Genomic DNA, 12,500 nt, shown 5'->3' with positions numbered 1-12,500 from the left:
CACCAGCTGGTCCCGCGGTGTGCAGCAGCTGGCACGCCGGAGACCAGCTACCCGTCCGCCCTTCCAGTCCATCTGTTTGGTACTGGAGTCTCGACGCCGTGGCATTGAGCTCCCGGTCTTCTTGGAGGTGTCTGCCGGAAGCTCGGCAGACTCTTTGGGTTCTCATAGGTTTCTTACTCTCCTCGAGGCTGCTTCATGAATCGTCTGGCATCCACGAACTACCATTTGCCCTCTGGCTCAAGACCCCCATAGGGGTTTCTACAGACCCTCAGGGACTTTTTGTTCCCGCGATCACCTCTCCTACTCCAGAAGAACGTCCGACCTCAAGGCTTCAAGTCCGTCTCCAGAAGCACGCCCGCCGATGGAGGTCTGTGGCTCTTGGAGGACTCATGGCCGCGCAGGTCGGTTTGATCTGCGCAGGAGAAACGCGCAGCCGTCTGCTCGCCTCCTACCTCTCTCTTCCTGGTGGCCGGCTGGAGGCGCGTGTCGAGGCACGTGCTCTCTATATTTCTTTTTTCTCTCTCTCTCTCTCTTTCTCCAGGGGCGGGGCAGCCTGCCTACTCTCTTTTCTTCTTCCTCGTCGGTGCAGTTGGTGCGTGTGTCCAGCGCGTGTCACGATGTTGCCACAGACCATACCATTTTTGCGTCGCGGACTTAATTTCCGCGTCTTGGTCCGACACGGACTGGGTTCTGAGCCTCTTCTCCTTACAACTTTGTTCCCTTTCTACACCAGTTCCACAACCGTCGTTTCAGCAAAGTCATCTGGTCTTCCAACATTGCAACCTTACTGGTGATTTTCCCTATCATCATCATCATCATTATTATTATTAGCAATATGATTACCACCATTGCTATAATTATCATTTACTTGTTACCATACGACTTTTTCAATCATGCAATTCTGTTTCTTACAAACCCGGTGGTGATTTTTCTTTTGTATTTGGTCTGGTTAATGCCAAGTGATTCTATTCAAATAAGGCCCAATCTCGGTTAAGGTAATCTTCCTGGTACATAAACGTCTGGTCCGTAGGGGTTACTCTAAACTCCTTAAATAAGAGTAAGTATGTTCTTTAAACATCTCCTCTACGGCGCCATATTATTCCCTAAAGGATAAAAGCGCTGTTTCGTTTGTTTCCGCGTTCAAGCAAAGCCAAGCCAAGCCTAGCCAAGCAAAGACATGCCGAGCCATGGCACGCGTTTCGTTCGACCTTCCGCGTGAGAGGCTCGACTGCGTCACACATGCGTTTACCTCCTCACGGCGTCTCTCACGATATTCTCACGATGTTATTATATGTATATTGCGTCACAGTGAAACTTCATATATACATCGATGTGAGTTCGTTCTGGAAAGCAATGTCTGAACTTTCACCCCTAAAGAAACCAAGAGGGAGGGAGGGAGAGAGAGAGAGAGAGAGAGAGAGAGAGAGAGAGAGAGAGAGAGAGAGAGAGAGAGAGGGAGGGAGAGAGAGAGAGAGAGAGAAATATGGGAAGGGAAGGTGAGAAAAGATCCTTGTGTGTAAGCGTGTTCTTTTGTACTAAGGGGAATGCCTTTGAAAAGTAAAACAAGCAGAGGTCTTGGTCCATGACTACACCAGTAAGGTAAAGTTATCTTCATTTAGTGACCCCCAAAGCCGAAGAAGTTTCTGGCACTCGAAGTGCTGAAGACCTAAGAGCCAGTACCAGTCACCAGTGTAACGAGGACCAGTGGGTCTCCCGGAGAGCTTCCCGCTAAGGCCATCTACGTAGCCTTCCGGTTTCATGTCAAAGACAGACTCTAAATAAACATCTTGTATCCAACCAACCCCTCTTCCTCCTCCTTTTCCAGACACCTTCAGCCTCTTTACGGTAAAAAAAAAAAAAAAAAAAAAAAAAGTCGTTGCTGATTTGCTTTCCCACTGTATTCCCTGGAGATTCTCCCTCCCCACCCCCCACCCCCCTGGGGTTCTCATGAACTCATCCTAAGCTTCCTCTCAACACCAGACCCTTCTGTTCTCTTCTCTCTTTCGCTCGCAGCTTCTTCGATCTTCCTAAAGTGGAACTTCGCAGCCTGGTCAAGCGCTAGGAATGCATTTCTAATCCCTAGATAATTAATCTACCGTCTACCAGTGAGTCTGTCTACCTTCTACGCAACACCCTTACCCATCTCCCAACACCCCCTGTTTCACCTGCCGCCAGGCGATTTTTTTAAGATGCTTTAAACTTCCTTCCACAGTTAAAGGGATGGAAACTCTTGGCATTATCGGTCACCTTATTTCGATTTTACATGTTCATTCTAGCTGTCGGCAGGCGATTTTATTATAATACGAGAGAAATCCTCCCTCCCCCATATGTATCGGAAAGGGTAGCCTTACGATGGTTCACAGTTTTAATTGTTTGCATAAAAAATGGTACGGTTTCTCACTTCCACGGGATCTATGATGATGATCTGGAGGTAGATCATGTGATTCCCTCTTCATGCCAGACTCACCGTGTCAGAACTGGGTTCCCGGTCCTCTTGATGTGGCAAAGAAACGATCCCAGCCTCCCCATTGCCCCAAGGAACAGTTAACGGTTATCTTCTTAAAAGTCGCTTAAAAAAAAAAAAAGTATCTAGCCAACTCTTCATAGGTACTAACCCTTTGGCATAAATATTAGACTCTTGTACTTTTCCCGACTGCCGGCAGACAATTTCATTCAGCTCAGATTAAGGAAGAAATATTCTAAGTGTGTAACCCCTGGCTCCATTCCCTTGCACTTACTTTTATCACTTCCGACGAAGCTCATGCTTCACCTCGTTTCACGGTGACATGTAATGCAATGGTCCAGCATAAGACCGTGTACTTTATGACATGGATGACTAGCTGAGGAAAATTTAATGAGAGAGCGAGAAAGAGAGAGAGAGAGAGAGAGAGAGAGAGAGAGAGAGAGAGAGAGAGAGAGAGAGAGAGAGAGAGAGAGAGAGAGAACGAGAGAGAGAGAACGAGAGAACGAGAGAGAGAGAACGAGAGAACGAGAGAGAGAGAGAGAGAGAGAGAGAGAGAGAGAACGAGAGAGAGAGAACGAGAGAGATAGAGAGATAGAGAGAGAACGAGAGAGATAGAGAGATAGAGAGAGAACGAGAGAGAGAGAGAGAACGAGAGAGAGAGAGAGATAGAGAGAGGGAGAAAGAGTGCAGAGCACAACTTATATCTTGCCCACCCCTTCCCTTCATCTGTAATTCTGTATTATCTGTATTTATATCTGTACTTATCTTCATACTACATTTCTGACCTCTTGCATCTTCTTTCGTCGTTCTCCCGTATCCGCATTGCTTTCCCTGATTATACCACTGCTTTCTCAATTCTAACACGTCTTCTTACAGAAGAATTCACCTATTAATGCTTCTTCTCTTCGTCCTCTGCCTTCTTTTCTTTTTCTTCTTCCTTCCTTCTTTCCTATTGCTCCTCTTCTTCATCCTCTTCCTTCCTTCCTTCTTATTGCTCCTCTTCTTCATCCTCTTCCTTCTCTTCTTTTTAGTCTTCCTCTTCTTCCTCCCCTCTCTTAGTTCCTCCTCTTTCACTTTAATTACGAGAGTTTGTACCCAACCCTACCCCTTCTCCAGTTCCCTAATCGACCTCAGGCCTCTCACCTGTCATTATCGTTCGTTCATAAGACCAGGTAAACAAAGGGCTACCAACTTTACGTGACCATAGCTACCAACCCTCCCGAGCAAGGGACTCCCATCCACCAGCAAAGAAATGATCTCGCAGAAGACTTTAAATTTCAATCATACGTTAGTTTTGTTTCCGTACCAATGCATAAGGCCCACGACACCAATTATCAAACTGGAGACAAATCATCTGGCAAATCAAGGACGACCGCCCACTTCGGCCCCTTCCACCAATCAGGGGTTTGGTTAGCCACAGCTCTGGTTACAATAGACTAACTACCTTGTTTTATATTTTTAACTTACCCTAAGTGAATCTGAAATTGAACTGTATATCTATTCATATATATATATGTATATATATATATATATATATATATATATATATATGAATATATATATATATTATATATATATATATATATATATATATATAATATATATATATATAGAATAAAAACCTACTCAAGCTTTGAGCAGGAAAGGCTTTATTCAGCTAAATAAAATCCCCTACCAGCGATATGAATCAAATAAACATGAATTGTAGGTATCAAGAATCCAGCCGCAGGACATTTCCCTATACTGAAGAGAACCGTCTGATGCCAGCAGAAGTAAAACATTCAATTGCAAGAGCGAAAAAAACAAATGATATTCATTCAACATAGCTTATCTCTTGACCCAGCTCCCAGTTGTGTCATGTTGGTCGTGGCTGTCTCACACGATCCGGATTCTCCCGGAACCGGTAGAGTTGGATCGAAAGTCTGCCAGGGGACTTTTGTCAGTCATTATCAACAGTAGGAAAGAAGACTGAGTGCTCTCTAAAGGTTGATTCAACCTTGACATGTTTCCCTTTCCTCTTTGAAATTATTTATATCTGAGTCTTTACATTTTCTCAATCAAGTCTTCCCAGAAGTTCTCATGTGTATTTTCATAGTTTCTCATTATAGTCTTTCCATAGAGCTTTTTGAATTCTCATTAATTCTCATAACGCTTGTTGTTCATTTGAACCAATACAAGTTGGTTCAAATCATGCTGGTTTCGTCAAACAAGAGAGTTAATGAGTACACGCTAAATTGGGCTTAGCTGTGGACGACTTCGTCACCGCTGTCCCATGTGATAGGGCTTCTAAGGCCAGTCAACCTCACCGGGTGATGTCGGATTTGAACGCGGGACCGCATCGCGTGGATTAACTTCAGAACCAATCTCTTAATTGGTCTATTAGCGATCATAGACGTAACTGGTCACGTGTTACACAGAAGGGGTTCCTTCCAAAATATTATTTTTGTTTTCAAAATTCATTTCAGAAAACTTGGGTTTATGCTCATCCCTCAATGCTCTAAATAGCTGAACAGTTCCAGAGGGAAACATCGAAAACAAATAAGCCAGGACAGAAATGCATTCACATAACTCACGAGAATCTATATACAGTATGCAGACGACGATAATTATTGAAAAAACAACGGAGTTATATTACGTGGATATTTATAACTCATAAGAAAAATTATCACCTAAAAAAATGACCGGGTAAGTTTTCCCTGCCGGCTCTTGCAGATCACTCAAACCTTTTAGTGAATTTGTCCATTTTCAGAAATTTACCCTGGCGAATACCAGGCGATTTTTTTCAGCTTAGATGAGGACCTGATATACAAAAGAGTTACAAAATACATCAACTAAACTATCCCCATTATCCCATTGGTAAAAAAAAATTTTGGAACCAGATATAGTTATGTTGGTTAAAACCAGAAAGTTTCATTTGACTCAAAATAATATTTTGGTCAGTGACTCTGAAGAGTTGAAATATTAGATTAATAAATCTAAAAAACCAAATAAAAATATGGGAGTACGTGTATCACAACTGAAATGCATTAACTTTGTATTAAGTTACAACTAGCAAGCCACATGGCATGTATATGAACGAAGTGAGAATTTATTTTCTTCACTAAAGTTTATACAATGTACCTTAATATTTGTTCTCCTTTTCTTCTTTTTCTGAATATTTTTCTTTCACATCTTTCATAACTTATTTATTTATTTCTGTGTTATATATTGTAAGGAAAGTGGGTAAGTCAATATATGCTTCATTCTGAGGGGTCAATCACGTAGGCCTTCTTGAGAATCGTTAGTTTTGTCAATAAAATTCCAATCGCCCTATTTAGAAAGGGAGCGAAAGTTTCCAAATCTCAGGCGTTAGCAAAAATAAGTAGATAAATAAATAAATAAATAAATAAAATATATGGTTAAAGAGTGATGTCCTCCAGAAAGTTTACTCTAATGCAAAATCCTTTTTCTTCAGTGAACAAAACTTTGCAATGTTAATAAAAGTTTCATATTTCTAGAAAGAATAGAAAAATAACGAGAGAGAGAGAACTGTTACAAAGATGTCTTCATGCATACACGCCTAATTAATTAATCAAGCATATTGATTGAAATACAACGTAGAGCATATTTGAACCGACACAACCACGGCAAAACTATATTACGGTTTCACGTGACGACCACAGCAGTAAATGCAGAGATAATAATCCAGAGGAAGATGGTTTTAATTAGGTGTATGTCAAACTGGCTCTCCGATAGATTTGAGTTCACAACGAACGTCAACACGCTATTAGGCCCAAATGCTAATTTAGATTCATCACTTTACAGGAGATTTCCTATCTCACTGATCATGTCTTCCCCAACCTCTCTCCCTCTCCCTCCCTCTCTCTCTCTCTCTCTCTCTCTCTCTCTCTCTCTCTCTCTCTCTCCTTCTCTCTCTCTCTCTCTCTCTGACATCATCAAATAACAAATAAAAATAGAATAGAAAAAAAATTAGCGTTCCATTTTTTTGGCAAATATATATCAATATTCGTGTTACTAATGATAGAACAAAATTATGAAAAAGTCAATTTACCCCTTTTGTCCCAGAACAAATTCACTGACGTCCAACCATATTACCATAAATGGTCATTCACGTTGACAAGCGAGTGGATAATCATATCAATTAAACGTTTTTTAAAACAATGAGTGTGTGTGGTCAGATTACCTTCATTATCGATATCTGGCATTATGTTCAGATGTATATAGACAAGTATGTGGAATCACGGATCTTTTAGAATTGCAGTTTCAAAGCGAATTAATATTCCGTTCGTCGTCAGCAATTTGCTCAATAAAATTACATACAAAGTCTTGTGTCAACACTTCCTTGTCTTCCTAGCTGGCGTTATATATTGCAAGGAATAGTACAACATAACAAAACCATATGTTTGTTACAATGGCTTTACCTGGCAAAGAACGCCAGCAGGTGACCTATTGGTTCATAAAGAGGCCAAATATAGGTAGAAATATTCATATGTGTCTAACTATTTTGATGTTCAGTCTCACTGCCCCCAATCGATTTTATTCAATTGAGGGGAACACCCTGCTATTCTGCAGTGTTACGATACAATAAAAACAATAATTATAAATCAAGACATATTCAAAGTAATCTTAAAGGACACTTGACGACACTTGACACAGAAGGAAATCCTAATATTACTTACGGAATGCCACGAACCACCTGGCGTATACTCCTTTTTTTTTTGGGGGGGGGGGTTGTCTTCTGACGCCTTCAAGAATTTTAGACGATTTTATTCAGGTAGAGGGAAGCTTCACTTCAAGAGAGCAATTAATACACACATTTCTGATTATATGTATGAGTAACAGGCACAGGCTTACGAACAGGAAATCCATTTTTTTTTCTTCAAATATTTATAATACATACATAATACACACACACACACACACACACACACACACACACGTGCGTGTGTGTACATATAGATTTATATACACAGTTTCAAACATTTTTCCCCATGTTCATTTTTAGTAAAGACTAGAATATTTAAACCAGTGCATAGAGTGATAATATTTTTTCTATGAAGGTTTTAAATAACGGCCTATATAGAGGACACTGTGTATGACTGATATGCAGTTTCAATTTTTCTTTTTTTTTCATAAGCCAACTTCGAGATTTTTTCTTCTGTTTTTTTTTTCCGTAGGTCGAACACAAATTGCATTTTTTTTTTTTTTTTATGCAGCACTCCTGTTCCGCGTCAGCGAACAATCTAACGAATAGGTGACAGCCTTGGGTTTAATTTGAGGACTTATTTGAATCAATACTATATGAGGGGCCCACCATGACTCAGCGGCAACACGCGTGTCTGGTGTCCGCGTGTGGATTTCGGGTGTATGTTCGAATCATGGCCTCTGTGCAGAGGTTAAGAAGGGCCCCTAACCGCTGCTCCTCTCTGACCTGAGGTAACCTCAGATGACCTCCGGGTACCAACACAGCAGTGGCATACCGTGTACACCGTCTCCTGAGTTCATGTATGACACTTGAAGAAGAAGAAGAAGAAGAAGCAGAAGAAGAAGAAAAGAAGCAGAAGAAGAAAAGAAGCAGAAGAAGAAAAGAAGCAGAAGAAGAAGAAGAAGAAAAGAAGAAAAGAAGAAGAAAAGAAAAGAAGAAGAAAAGAAGAAAAGAAGAAAAGAAGAAGAAAAGAAAAGAAGAAGAAAAGAAGAAAAGAAGAAAAGAAGAAGAAGAAGAAGAAGAAGAAGAAGAAGAAGAAGACCCAATAATTCTAACCTAGCCTTCTCAAGGCTTGTACTGGATTAGTTACATCCGTACGGACCAGAGTCACGCAGCATTCGTTTATGATAGGAGACTCAGAAGAGTTCCCCGTCTCTATCAGTCCATTCCTTCGGTGCGATATTGTTTCCAAGGATAGAAGCGCTGGACACCTGTTGGTGGGAGCTTCCTGGATGACACAATTCAGTCTGTCCATGCATGTGGCGAGTACATTGAGGTCTTGGAAAGCTTTCCATACCTTGGTAGTGTAGTACATAACAATGGTGAGTCATACCAAGAAGTCCTTCGAAGGATTGGCATTGCCCATGATGTCAAGGACACATTTAACCAGAGTTTTAAATGGCGTTGTAGGATAGAGGCCAAAGGTAGAGTATGGAATCCAGTATGTTCAACGTTTCGCCCAGCAGGGCCTCTTCAGAAGTAACACAGTGGACAAACATCTGACTCCTTATACAGCCCGAGCTTGAGGGGAGGAACAAACATGATAATAGCGTAAACAAATCTTGCGCAATTTGCGCAAGCAGTCAGATGTTTGCCCACGGTGTTGTTTCTGAAGAAGCCCTGCAGGGCGAACCGTTAAATATACTGGATCCCAGTCTCTGCTTTTGGCCTCTCTTCTACACTGCTGTTGCAGTCGTTGCTGCTTTTTACCCATTACATGACGTTGTCGATGTTTAAAAACGTGGACAAAGACCAGAATCTTCAAATAATTTGTGCCCCTTGTCTTGCTGTACGGTTATGAGACATGAAAATTGAATTCTGACTTGAAGAAACGTCTTGACGTCTTTGGTATCATGTACCTTCGGGGAATCCTGGGATATCACAGGAATGATTTTATACCAAACCAGTGACTACTCTGTGAGACTCAATCTAGGTGCGTTACCAACAAAATGCGTGAACATCGACTCCGGCTATGTGAGCACGTGGCACGCTTCCTTGATGATGATCGTACTCATAGTGCTTTGTTTACCACGTGAGAGGACCCTTGATGGAAGAAGGGAAACTCATGACTGGACAAGTCGATCGATTCTGCCTAGAGCTGTTTGGGATAAGAACGATGACTTCATTCATCATCTCCAGTAAGAGATTCACGTCGGTTGTTGCAAGGAAACAACAGAAAAGAATATGAAAATAGGAAACAAAAATTAAGTGAAACAAAGAAACAAGCAAACAAGAAACAAAGAAACAAAGAGATTCACGTCGGTTATTGCAAAGAAACAACAGAAAAGAATATGAAAATAGGAAACAAAAATTAAGTGAAACAGAAACAAGCAAACAAGAAACAAAGATATTCACGTCGGTTATTGCAAAGAAACAACAGAAAAGAATATGAAAATAGGAAACAAAAATTAAGTGAAACAAAGAAACAAGCAAACAAGGAACAAATGAGAAAACAAAGAGATAATGAAAGAGAACAAATAGGGAAACAAAGAAACAATAAAAAACAAGGAACAAAGAAACACTGAAACACAGGAACAAGGTGAGGAAAATACGCCAGAAAGGTCGTAACTGTGGCCGAAGCCACCACCTTTGCCCTATTTGTTTTAAGATCTGTTGACACGAGACAGGTAATAGCCATTCCAAGGACTCCAAAATTAGTACGGGACTCGAACCAGCGTCTAGCAGGATGTCACCAGTGCAATTTGAAAGAAGAGAGATAGAGATAGAGAGAGAGAGAGAGAAACTCGACCAAGAAGAATACCTTCCACATGGACTCCGTCTGGGCGTGCTTGACCAGAACAGAACAAGGACCTTCGGGCGACTTCGATCTGAAGAGAGGTGGAGGTGGGAGGGAGACTCTCCTGTCGAAGAGGCTAAGGACGCCCCGGAGGCCCCGCATGACGGGGACCTCTCAAGGGACGGGGAGACGGTGACGACCAAAGACAGATGCCTTGAAATGACAGGGTTGGGCTGGACAGGTCTTCCCCAACGGCTTCAGGATCTTTGAGATCGTTGCAGTTGGACTTCTTCGTATCAGAGGGAACCTTCCGTGTTCTTTGTGGTCTGTAAATGGGTCGGAGAGCCCTAAGTCATTTCTCCGAGGAAATAATTTTTTTCTTCCTCGTCAACCTGCAAGTCGGCAGCGGTGTCCAGACACCCTCTTGATTCTCCTTCTCTTGATTCTCCTTCTCCTTCTCCTTCTCCTTCTCCTCCTCCTCCTCCTCCTTCTCCTCCTCCTCTTCCTCCTCCTACTCCTCCCCCTCCTCCATCTCTTCTTCTTCTGAAGAACGACTGAGAGCTCCTCCGTGGACGGTACTTCAAAAAAAATCCTTTGGTAACTGATGGTCGAAGTAGGCACGCTCTAGATTCTTCGGCTTTATGGGCGTTGAAAATTTTTTGAATAATGGGCTGGAAAGGGGTTTTGGAAAATGTGATATGAAATATGGGCTTTGAAAAATGGTCTCTAAAAGTAATTTGCGAAAAATATGAGAAATGAGCCTTGAAAACAGGTTTGGAGGAACAAGTTTTAAAACGGTCTTTGAAGAATATCAAAAAGGTGATTTGAAAGTGGCTTTGGAAAATGGTTTTTCAAAATGGACTTTATGAGGGGTTCGTGAAAATTATCAATACACTTCGGAAGATGAACTATCTAATACTCTAAAATAGGATTTGAAATGGGGCTTGAAATTTGGTTTAAAAAAGTGTTTTAAAAGCGAGATTTGGCAAGCAGTCTTTTTAAATGGGTTTTGAGGATGGTCTTTGGCAATGGGCTTTGAACAATATGAAGCGTTCCTTGAAACATGGGCTTTGAAAGTGCGCTTTAAAAAATGGCCTCTATAGAAGTCTGGAAAATGAAAAATGGGTTACAAAAAAGGACTATCCGGTATGAAAAATGCCCTTTTGAAACTGGGCTTTGAAAACAAAATTAAAATGGGTTTTGAAAATGGGATTCAAAAATGGGCTTTCAAGAATGGTCATTGAATGTGGGTTTGGAAAGTATTAAAAATATTTGTGAAAAAATGGGCGTTGAAAAGTATGAAAAAAAATGGGTTTTTAAATATGCTCTGATAATGGAAATTATACAAACATAAAGAATTGATTAAAGTTTCTTTTTTCGAAAACAGATTTTGAAAAAAAAAATGGGCTTGGAAATGGTCTTCTAAAGAAAAATAGGCTTTGCAACAATATAAAAAATCGAAAGATGGTCTTTCGAAAATTTACTTGGAAAAAAGGCACCCGAAAAATAAGATTAGAAATGACTTTCGAAAATGGGTTCTGAAAGGTTACCATCATCATCATCATCATTACTATTATGATTATCATCACTATTATTATTATTACTATTATTGTTATCATTATTATTATTACCATTATTTATTTCATTATATTTTTATTTATTTATTTATTTATTTATTCATTTTATTTATTTATTTATTTATTTGTTTGTTTATTCATTTTATTTATTTATTTTTTATTTTTTTATTTATTTATTTATTTATTTATTCATTTTATTTATTTATTTATTTATTTATTTTTTTTTTCAGTGATAAACAAGCTCTGTGCCCCATTGGGATGCGAGAGGCAAGTCTGTCCCTCATCTAAAGAAAATCGTCTGAGCCAAGGAGGCACACAGTCATGAGCAAAATTTTTTACCAAGAGTTTTTCATAATACAAAATTGATATTTTTGTCTATTATATATATATACAAGAAAATTACCTAACTGTAAGCTAAATACTACATAGGAAAATATACTACGTACTCGAAAAAATTTTGCTCGTGACTGTAATTCAACTGAATTAGTCTGTCTAGTGGTTCTCTTTGAAGTGAATGAAACACGTTGGCGCAATAAAATATTCTATACAAATAAACAAATGTAAATCCCTAGATTTTCTTATATTCCCCTTCTGAACCTGTTTCATCAATCAATATTTCTGTCTTATATACTTCCCTTATGATCTATTTGTGAAAAAAAATCTGTTTTCTAATGTTGTATTACTGTATTGTTTCCGTTCTAAAAATAGACAAAAATATTCATTCCTTAGATTTCTTATGTTATCATCCGTATAATATTATGACGCAAAATTAAATAAACACAAACAGATAAAGACAGCAAACAATTCATTTATCTATTTGTTTATTTGATTTACTTTTTTTTATTCATCTATTATATATATATATAAATATATATATATATATATATATGTATATATATATATATATATATAATATATATACTCTACTCCGTCTTTTTCCTGTTCCCAAAGGAGGACATATCTTCATACGCCTCCGCCTCCACCTCCGCCTCCCCCTCCCGTCCCTCCGCCTCGGGA

The sequence above is a fragment of the Oratosquilla oratoria genome, chromosome 8, assembly GCF_046742065.1.
Source record: "Oratosquilla oratoria isolate Oo_2021 chromosome 8, ASM4674206v1, whole genome shotgun sequence".
Lineage (NCBI taxonomy): Eukaryota > Metazoa > Arthropoda > Malacostraca > Stomatopoda > Squillidae > Oratosquilla > Oratosquilla oratoria.
Note: the sequence above shows the minus strand (reverse complement) of the source record.